The 11011-nt window shown below is 38.5% G+C and overlaps 1 pseudogene; it reads right to left on the bottom strand.

The window, feature by feature from the left end:
• Positions 1-1639: 1639 nt before the first annotated feature.
• Positions 1640-10760, bottom strand: LOC138156021 (glutathione S-transferase omega-1 pseudogene; annotated as a pseudogene).
• Between the last annotated feature and the right edge of the window lie 251 nt (positions 10761-11011).

The following is an 11011-nucleotide window of genomic DNA, read 5'->3' as shown; positions in this document are numbered from 1 at the left end:
AAGAAATGGAATTGAGAAATGGGGGCTGCACAGAAGGAGGACTTAGGTGTGTTTCTGAGCACCAGGGAGTAGAGTCAGATTGTGCCATCCTGGAGTCGGAGGCCCCAGACCACAGAGCAGGACATGTTGAGGCTGCAGCCGTGCTTTGAGGATGGCCACCAAAAGGATCGACTCCATGAGGAAGGAGTAGGCAGCCCAGAGCTGGAGCCCAGGTGAATACACCCTGCTGGGGTTATATTAGCTCTCCCTGCTGGGTACTGAGAACATGCTGAGAATAGAGAGAGGGATGATTGACAGTTTTTTCAGTCCATCAATTCATGGCCTAAAGGACAGTTTCCCTGTCCTTATGTAAGTGAAATCCTTGAATCCTCTCTGTGGTGTTTCTTCTCCATACATCATCTCAGGTATATAGGAGATGGCATCCATTTATTTATGAATAATTAGGTGCATTCAATTACTTCCTCTTATTGTTAACATTGCTCCTTTTGTATTAATTTCATGGTTTTATTGTTGGATTAATATCACTTATAAGGCCTGAGCTAAAAAACATGTTATAAAGATGCATGTTGTCCAAAGCAGCTCACACTGGGCCTGGGCATGGGCCTTTCCAAATTTCACTAGATTGCTCATCAGACACACAGGCATTGCCAGGACTGTATATGAAGTTCTCCTAGCTGTGATTTTTTGTAACAGTCTTTGATATAATAGGTGTTTAAATGCTTATTCTCTTTACTTCTCCTAAAAAGCTGGGGGTGAGATTTTTCTCACAAGCTTGTGACCAATCTTGTGATTTTCCGTAAAAGTCTTCAAGAACCTATAGCTATGCAGTATCATAGGTTTAAAGCTAGAGAGGACCATAGGGATCATGTAGTTCATTCCTTTATTTTATAAATGAAGAAACCCAGAGGGATTAAATTACACACCCAAGAAGCTCTAAAGCCACAGTATTTAGAGATTTCCAGGGGTCCAATACAACATGTTTATATGTCATTTTTCACCCCTTCCATTCTTCAATTTATTTTAAACTCATTGAGGACAGTATTCCATACTTTGTATGTAATACATACATACATATTACATACAGGACAGTAATACATCTTTGTATTTCCAGTTCTTATCTGTGTTCAGTACAGAGTAAGCACTTAGGGGATATTTGTTCAATTAACTGGAATTTTCATGACACATATAAGATAATCCAGAATTCCCTCTCCTTTTGCTGGCTTGTGTATTCCTTGCTGTTGTGTTCTTGGGAGATTGGAGCCAAGATTTCAATTTCCACCAACACATCAAACCTATTATAGTCAGCATTACCATTTCCAAAGATCGGATATGAACTTAAATCTGCCTCTCTACAATTTTAATCCCTGACTTAATTGATATTCTCTGCGCCCCCCCCCCCCAAGCCAAGCACAGTAAGTAATCCTTCTTCACAAGATACTAGTTCAAAAACTTCAAGACAATTATCTCACCCATTCAATCAAAGAAACATTTTTAGGATATTTTAAAATTTTAATTGAGAGCTTCTTGGAAAATAAGGATTATTTGTCCTTACAAAGTTCAAATACTGTTATTTTGTTGTAAGCATATGTTGGAAATCTCCACTGGTGAAGTGCTAGATTCTATAGCTGGTGCTCTAACCTCACAGTCCCTAGTCAAAAGCATCAGGATCATCCTGAAAGTAGGGATCAAAGAAGCCTTTATATGTCTTCACATCAGTGAGGGCAGCTTCCACCATGGGGTCCTTCTCCAGGGCTGGGGACCCATAGCTTCAGAGCAGGGGTGTGGCCAATGCAGTCAGCTATCTCATATGATTCCAACCAGGGCCAGATTCGGTAATCAATCACAGATACAGAGTTCCCACCAAGGAAAGTTGTTTTTTGTCGAGTAAGATCCTCCTCCAGTTTGCTGAATAACTTACAGAGTTCTGCTTTCAGAGTGGTCCAGTCTTCTCCATTTGGTGCTATTAGAACAGCATCTTTGGACAAAGATGGCATCTTAGAAAACAACTCCCAAATAATCTTTTGTAAAGCTTTCTCATAAGGAAATAGCTTCTTTCCTGGATAAACTTCATCCAGGTATGTACGAGTGATGGAAGATTCGTGTATCAGCTGACTGGTCTCCAGAACTGGTACTAGGGCAAGGGGGTGTTTCTTAAAGAACCATTCAGCCTTGTTTTTAAAGTTAATATTAATGATCTCACGCTTGATGCCTTTGGCCTTCAGGATGAGCCAAGCTCTCTTGGCAAAGGGATAGAATCTCCTGCTGTATGTACATAGGCTGACTCCCAGCAGGCCAGGTGGGGCTGTGCCCTGCCTTTTGCCAGGGTCCGGACCTAATTGTCGGATATGGTGTCTCCCGATGCCTGCAGCTGCTACTCAGACCTGCTGCTGCTGGGAGGGAAACATTTATAAAATATTCATTATATTCAAGGCCGGTGTTAGGTTCTGATGGATTAAAGAAGACAAAATCTGAACAGTGTATGCCCTCAAGGAGCTTTCACATCTCCCTGCACCCCCACTGCTCCTCTCTTCATCAAGCTAAAGAGCCAGTTTGCTTCAACCACTCCTGACACAGCATGATCACTCCTTATCTTAAAACTTATTAAAATTCTCCAAGGATGGGGCTGAGGGATACTTTCTCTGAGGCTTGGTTGATGTTCTTTATGAATTACAGTAGTAAAATAATAATAATGATAGTAGGTTTCAAGTGGCATAGGCCTCTCCAAACTTCACTAGCCACATAGGCATTGAGGAGTCCTATACCTGAGGTCCTCCTGCCTGAAAAAAACTGACCAAGCTTGTGATTTTCTGTAATAACCTTTGAGAACCTATGGCTACCCAGCATCCTAGGTTTAAAGCTAGATAGGACCATAGGGATCATCTAGTCTGGTCCTCTCTTCTGCAGATGAGGAAACCCAGAAAGATTAAATTACTTGCCCAAGTGGATACAAGTATTAAGCAACAGCACCAGAATTCAGCTGTTCTGGATGTTTAAATCAAATCTAGGTCCTCTAACTTAAATCTCATGTTCCTTCTAGACTACTGCATTTCTTCTGCATCACGACAAAGCATGGAGGAAGACTTGAGTGAAAATAAAGACAACACATGTGAATAGATTAGGGGACAATACAAGACAAATCCTGTATAATCAGAACCCAGATTTCCCGGTTTAGCCTCTGAGTGATGTAGGAGCTTGGAAGGGCTTTTGTCTTACCAAAAGTGATTGGAGTTAACACCGCCCTTCCCCTTCCTATGGCTCACTATTGTAAGGTAGGGCAGAAGCATCTAGGGAAGGTCAGGTCACAGCAAAAGAAGTTTCCAAACTGGGGGAAGGAATCTGGAGTGATGGAAATTATGAAAACTAGCAGAAAGAGAAACCAAGCAGGGACCAAGTCTGACAAGAGTAATCAACTCAACAAGAAGAGATGGGCAAAGAATAGAAGAGGCAAGAGATGGGAACCAGGATGCAGATATGAAACCTGGTCCATCATGATAGAGAAAGTTATCACATGACATAGTCTCCTTGCTGTTGAAGAGATAGGGTGTGTCGGCTCCCTTTTCTTAAATGCAATGGATTGTATTAGACATAGAGTCAGGAAGACCTGAGTTTGGATCCTGTTAGTATTTTCAGTTATTTTTTAAGTCATGTCCAACTCTTTGTGACCCCATTTTTTCCCAAAGCTATTGGAGTGGTTTGCTATTTCCTTCTCCAGTTCATTTTATAGATGAGGAACTGAGGCAGACAGGGTTAAATGACTTTCCCAGGATCACACAGCTAGTAAATGTCTGACAACAGCTTTGAACTCAGAAAAATGAGTGTTCCTGACTCCCGACCCAGTACTCTATCCACTGAACAATCTAGTTGCTTGACTCAGATGCTAACTGGACCTTGGACAAACTTTTTAGCCTGAGTTTCCTCATTTGTAAAATAGAGATAATAATAGCACCTACCACACAAATTGTTTTGAGGATCAGTTAAGATAAAGTAAAAGACCTTTGCAAACCTTAAGGTATGACATAAATGCTACTCTGTTAAAGGCAGCATCATGCTGGAACAACCCAGGAACAGTAGATAATTTATATTGAGTGTGTAGGACCCATGAATATGAGCTAGTGGATTATGTTTCACCAGACAGAGCAATGTTTCTGAGCATGTTGGCTTTGGTCCTAGGAGGTGTTTGTCTCATATAATGGACAGATCACTGGTGCCATCAGATAGCACTGGGGGCTGATGCCGAGTGCTGCAAACTACTTCCTTTCCAGCTTTAAAACTGATATAACAGCCAGGGGAAAAACAGGGAATTTTAAAATATTTAAGTCAAATGTTTAATTTTTAAGCACCAAGGTTCTTTATATAACTTCAGCTTGGCTTCAAGGCGGGTAGAAACTTTAAGGATCCTTAGTGAACTGTCTTCCGTTTCTGTGAATGCTAATGAGCAATACTAACCTTGGAAATGGCTCATTTTCCCAGGAAAAAGGTTGGAGAAAGACATATTGTTTTTTTTTTCCAAATTAAAGAAGTTATAGTTCCTGTGATAATGAGTCAATATTTCTTAAGCACCTACTATGTGCCAGGTGCTGTACTAGGTAGTGGAAATACAATGACTAAAATGGAAGCCTCTGTCCTCAAATGACTTACATTTTATTGAGAGAAAATGTGTTCATATAGAAGTATTTAAAAATATGCAAAATAAATATGAGGTAATTTATTTTTTTTTTTGTATGGAAGACGAAATAGCAACTGGGGGTAGCATGGAAATCAGGACAAATTTCATTATAAAAGGTGGTACTAGCTGGAGGTGAAGAGAGAATGAATTGCAGGGTATAGGAGACAGTCTGTGAAAAGACATAGAGACCGGCAATAGAGTATCATGCATGAACAATAGCAAGAAGTCCAGTTTGGCTTGACTGTATAGTGCATGGTGCAGAGTAATAGTTAATAAAGCTGGAAAGGGAAGTTGGAGCAAGTTGTAGAGAGCTTTAAATGCCAAATAGAAGAGTTTATAGGGAAACACAGGGTTTTACTGAGCAGTGAGTGGCATGTGTTAGGAAAATCACTGATCTGCTGTCTGAGAGCCAGGTAGGAGAAGGCCATCTCCAGAACACTGGCCACCAGGTGATGAATTCCTTCACCATCACAACCCATGAAAGAGCAACAAATGCAGAATGTTCCTCATCCCTTTTTTGGTTTGCTGCAATGCAGAGTTGGAATAGAAGAAAGTGGAGTAGAGGGTGCTAAGGACAATACAGATTTTAGATTGTCTCCAAACTGTAAGTACTCTACCTGTCAGCTATTCATCCAACAGCCAACACTATGGTACAGTACCAGAAGGACTAAAGCACATCAATGTTCACATTCTTGATATAATAGAAAAAATGAGATATAGAAAAGTTGTAGTTAAACAGAAGCATAGTTCACAGGCTGTACTTAAAGGGATGAGTAAAGGAAAATACTCTGAAACATAATTTTATTGATACTCACTAATCTTGCTTTAAAAGGTCTTGTGATGAATATAGAGTAAACCCCTCCTTAATATACAAGCCACAGATCTACTACAGAAGATGAAAAAATAAAGAACTTCTATGAAGAACAGCTCAAGAAAGCAATTAAGAGCAAACACTGTGCCTGGTACATAGTAGGAGCTTAATAAATGCTTGTTGACTTGGTAAAAAACGCAAATGATTCTGATAAGGAGAAGGAGTTCTCTAAAGATGCCAACAGGGAAATGACTAAGAATTACAACAGATATGTAGGCTGAAATAAGGGCAGGTACTGGAAGATGAATCCAATCTTATAAGAATGGTGTTGGACTGCACAAAGATTTCTCAATCAAACTCCTAGAAAAAGCTATCTATGGCTGATTCCTTCACGTCCTCTACTCTAACTCCTCAATCCTTTGCAATTTGACTTGTGACATAACTCAACTGAAACTGCTCTTTAAAAATTATTTATTTTTAGTTTTCAAGACTCATTTTTATAAGATTTTGAGTTCTAAACTTGTCCCCCCTTCTTCCTTTCCAAGACAGCATACAATCTGATATAGGCTATACATGTGTGATCATATTAAACATATATCCACATTAGTCATGTTGTGAAAGAAGAATCAGAATGAAAGGGGAAAACCACGAGAAAGAAAAAACAAAAGCAACAAAAGAAAGAGAAAATAGTATGCTTTCATCTGCATTCAGGCTCCATAACTCTTTATCTGCAGGTAGATCGCATTTTCCATCATGAGTCTCTTAGAATTGTCTTAGATTATTGCATTGCTCAGAAGAGTTAAGTTTAACACAGTTGGTCATTGCATAGTGTTGCTGTTACTGTGTACAATGTCAAGGTTCTGCTCACTTCCCTCAGCATCAGTACATATAAACCTTTCCAGGTTTTTCTGAAGTCTGTCTGCTCACCATTTCTTGTGGCACAATACTATTCCATTACATTCATATACCACAACATGTGCAACCACTCCCCAATTGATGGGCATCCCCTCAATTTCCAATTCTTTGCCGTCACAAAAATAGCTGCTATAAATATGAAACTGTTCTTTCTAAGGTTACTGATGGTAGTCTCTGTCTTCATTTCTGTCTCTGTCTCTGACTCTCATTCTCTCTCTGTCTCTGTCTCTCACACACATCCACATTAGGTTATGCTTTTATTGACATGTTTTCCAGAAGACATTATTTCTTGATTTGAAAGATTGATTTTTTTTGGAATCTTCCTTTACTAAATCTAAGGTTTATATAAGACTGTATCCAGCTTTCAATCTCCTATTTTGTCATAGGCTATAAGATGGAGTGGCTAGCTCCTCCTGATGTACCCATAATTTCTATTTCAGTATGCAGTCCCTCTATATTGGTCAGAATCGAGTTCAGAATAGCAACTTCCCTCATTACTTTCTCTATTATTTGAATAATGAAATTATCATTAAGGCAAATTAATGACTGACCAACTTTTCCACTTTTAGCAGAGAAAAATGTCTCTGGATAGTTCAACTTTCTGATCACTATATATCATATTTCCAAGTCAGTTTTGTGAGCTATTTCCAAAATGTTTTGTCCATGCAAAAAGCTATAACTAACAAGGAATGAATAGGGCTTTGTACCAGTGCACCAATATCCAGTGACCATACTTTTTCCACAGGCAATCTATCTCAAAACCTTATCTTATGGTCCTCCCACACAGACTCTATGGGAAATTGGCAAATAGGCTCAGAGTTAGTGAGCAAAAGAATTTGAGATGGTATGTGGGTGCACGTCACCTGGGCTCCTGCCTCAAAGCTAATGCTCTTTCAATCACACTATAACTACCTCTAATGTGTAAGCTGAAAAGTTAGAAATAATATATGGAGTTTAAAAAAGGATGCATTAAATGAAATATTCTGCTCAAACCTGGTGAGGATTAGGTTAGATTAAGTAGTGGTTGTTACTAGTGTATACTTAGTGGTACTTGCCTATTTGTATTTCTACTCTTGTTCTACCTTTCTATCTAACTTAACTGGGTCAATAATACTTGGGGATGCTTGTGCTTATCTGTGCACAAATATGTTTGATTCCATAAGCATAATTAAGTGCAAAAGAATGCTAAATTTTCTCTTTATGGGAAAAACTAGCTGTTCCAAACACACCTTCATCACAAAGACACCACCATTCATCAGGGTGCAGTTTAGCCCAACTAAAGGCAAAGTTCCTAGGAGGAATCTGCCTCTGGAGTGCTAATGTGGCAAAACCAGCCCTTAAGTGATGGCAAATACTGCAGTGACAATCAGTGTGATTCTGCAAATCCAATCAACTTAATTGCCTACATGTGGATTACCCATTCTGTAGACTAGCTGTGGAAAATCTTTTGTCTCCAGTGTTGGGCAGCATCAGCAAATCAGATATTCAGAGACACCCTCCCTGCCAGCATCAGTTTCTTTTTCTTGAGAGAAAATAAATTAGCTGCCAATCTACATGCCCTTCCACCTACCTATAGCATTTCCACAATATAATCCACTTAGCAAAGTATGAAGCCTTAAACAGATGTAAACTATCACCATCATTGGTGGCAGTGATGTTGGTGGTGATAGGACATCCAAGGCCCCAGAGTATCCAATCCACTCTCTTTCACAAAGGACTTAACTGTCGATTTTGTTGTTATTGTTGCTTTTAACAATACCTCAATGGAGCCAAGATGTCATCAATGAGAATGTGTCTTCCACCTATGCAGATTGCAGCCTATCCATGAATTCTTGGGGGACTTGCAGTGCCACACAGAAAGTCTACCCAAAATGCTAAAGGTCTTCCTCTAGGCCAGGAGTCCTTAACCTGAGGTCGGTGTCTCAGGCCGGTTCTTCATTCATGCTATTAAAACTTTTAAACTTTATTAGTTTAAACTTTAAATTTTTTTAAATAACCACTGTTTAATCTAACCTAGTCCTCACCAGGTTTGAGCAGAATATTTCATTTAATGCATCCTTTTTTAAACTCCATATATTTCTAAATTTCCAGCTACATTAGAGGCATAACTATAATGTATAACTATATTAGAGGTAGTTATAGCATGATAAAGAGCATTAGCACCCTATTATTGTGCCCAACAGACATGTAGGATCAAAGAATAATAATCACATTAATAACTATTATTTCTATAGAGCTCTATTTATTTCATATATATTTATATGTATATAGAGCTTTAAGGTTTATAAAATACTTTACATGCTTTTTCTCACTTGAATCTCACAAGACTTTGAGAAAGTTAGCACAAGCCTTTTTATCTTCACTTTGCTGATGAGGAAATTAGGGATCATAGTTTTAGAGCTGAAAGGGACCTTGGGGGTCATTGATTCCAACCCTCTCAAATTACACATGAGCAAATTGAAGCCCTCAGAGATTAGACAATTTGCCCAAGGTCACTCAGGTAGGGACAGAACTGTGTGGGAGTCAAAACCAAGTCCTATGAATCTTTCTACCATACCACATTGACTTCCAAGTAGATAATTATTGTTGAAGTTCTGCTGAGACACTTAACAGAGAAGATCTCATATGCATTTAAACAGAGCTTAGCAAGGGGAATAAAATGATTTTACCAATATGGTTGTTATCCCTTTATGCATTCATATTCTGTGCAGGAGGTTAGAAATCACATGTTGGATTACAGATGAAAGGGCTTTCCAGGAGAAAGTCCCTGAGGTGACTAAGGTCAATGGAGAAGGTCAGCAGCAACGTCATTTCAACCAGTGTTGTTACAGAACAAGTTAAATATAGTTTCTAAGACCTCCATCCAATACCGACCAACTGCAAATGTTTAACACACCAAGAGAGTGGAAGGAATGGTCACAAATCATTTTCTCTTGGCTCAGGGGAGGAAGATGGAGTCTAAATTTCACTGATATCAACCACACTGAGCTTAACCATTAGTACTAGGCCAAGAAATACTTGTGGTATTTGTAAACTGAATTTTCAAAGGTGTTATTTATGGGACAATGGAGTCCTTTCCTTACCTTCCAACCTTTTCGTCAGGCTGGGCTGAAGCAATGGCAAATCAGGAATGTTTAGGGACAGTGAGTTTTCTGAAGATCCACCTTCATAGTTTCCTCTTTCCCTTCCTACCCTTCCTACTACCTACTTTCTCATGAAATCAATATGTACAAGGTTACTCAAAAGTAATGATAATAATAGTAATAATAATTTACTTTTCAATAACATTTTAAAAGTTTTTACAGAATGCATTCTTTATGACTTTGTGGAGTTAAGTATTATATCATTATAATTATGATATAATTATTATGTTATTACAATTAGAGGAGCCTAGGTAGTGTGCTGGACGAATCATTACACCTAGAGTTAAGAAGGCCTGAGTTTAAATCTGGCCTCAGACACTAATCAGTTGTATGTCCCTAGGCAAGTTACTTGACCTCTGTCTGCCTCAGTTTCTAATCTGCAAAATTAAACTAATAATAGCACCTATTTACCATGGTTATTCTTAGGGAAAATGGCATTCTTGGAGAAAGGGTAGTGCCCTTAAATCCCCACTAAATATTTTCCCCAAATCTCTTCTTTTCTAATCTAAAGATTCCCAGTTCTTTCAATGATCTCCATCTGGAAAGGCCTCTAGTCTTCTGTCCATACTAATTGCTTTAAACTTGCTCTAGTTCAGAGCTTTTCAAAGTGTGGTCTATGATGCCTGCGGATCCCCAAGACCATTTGAGGTGGTCTGTAAGGCCAAAATTATTATATAATAATTATAATGATAATAAAAATATAATTATATAATTATAATACATTATTTTTATAGCCAACATAAAGAAAAACTTTTTGGCATCCTCAGTCTTTTTTAAGTCATTTTTTAAAATGGTCCTAAGACCAAAACATTTGAGAACTACTGCTCTAGCTTAATCAGGGTCCTTCCTATAATGTGAATTTTAGAATTGAACAAAAAGAACCCCAGATGTAAGTAGTCTAGGAAAGAATACAGTGAAACTATCATTTTCTTGTTCTGGATGATAACGAAGACTAAGGTTTAGCTTTTTTTTTTTTTTAGGTACCATATTGTATTATTGACACATGTTGAAGTCCATTAAAACCTCTCCATCTTTTCCAGATGAATCCTTATGCTTTCCCCATATTTTCTTTGTGTGCTTGTTTTTTAACATGGCTTCACTTTTATTTCCATTTGGTTTCATCTTATTAAATGTGACCTCTTAGAGTAGCTTGTTGAGAACTTTGTAGATCCTTACTCTGGCATCCATTACTTCGGCTTTTCTTCTGTGGCTTTGTGTCAATCATCTTCTCAGTCACTTAGGCTTAAAGCCTTGGACTCATCTAATTTCTCCCTCTTCCTCAATCCCTATATCCAATTACTTACAAAGCTATGTCTGTTCTATATTTAAAACGTCTCTCATATCTATCACATTCTGAAGCTTAATCTTTTATAACCCTGGTTCAGGCTTTCATCACCTGCTGCCTGGCCTCTTACAATAACCTCCCAAGTCATTCCCCATCCCCTAGTTTATTCTTTCTCCTATCCATCCTAAACA

The sequence above is a fragment of the Petaurus breviceps genome, unplaced genomic scaffold (assembly GCF_028583685.1).
Source record: "Petaurus breviceps papuanus isolate PSGF00001 unplaced genomic scaffold, PetGlider_PUasm1.0 98, whole genome shotgun sequence".
In the NCBI taxonomy this organism is placed as follows: Eukaryota; Metazoa; Chordata; class Mammalia; order Diprotodontia; family Petauridae; genus Petaurus; species Petaurus breviceps.
The sequence above is the reverse complement of the archived record's forward strand: the minus strand, read 5'-3'. Positions and strand labels throughout refer to the sequence as shown.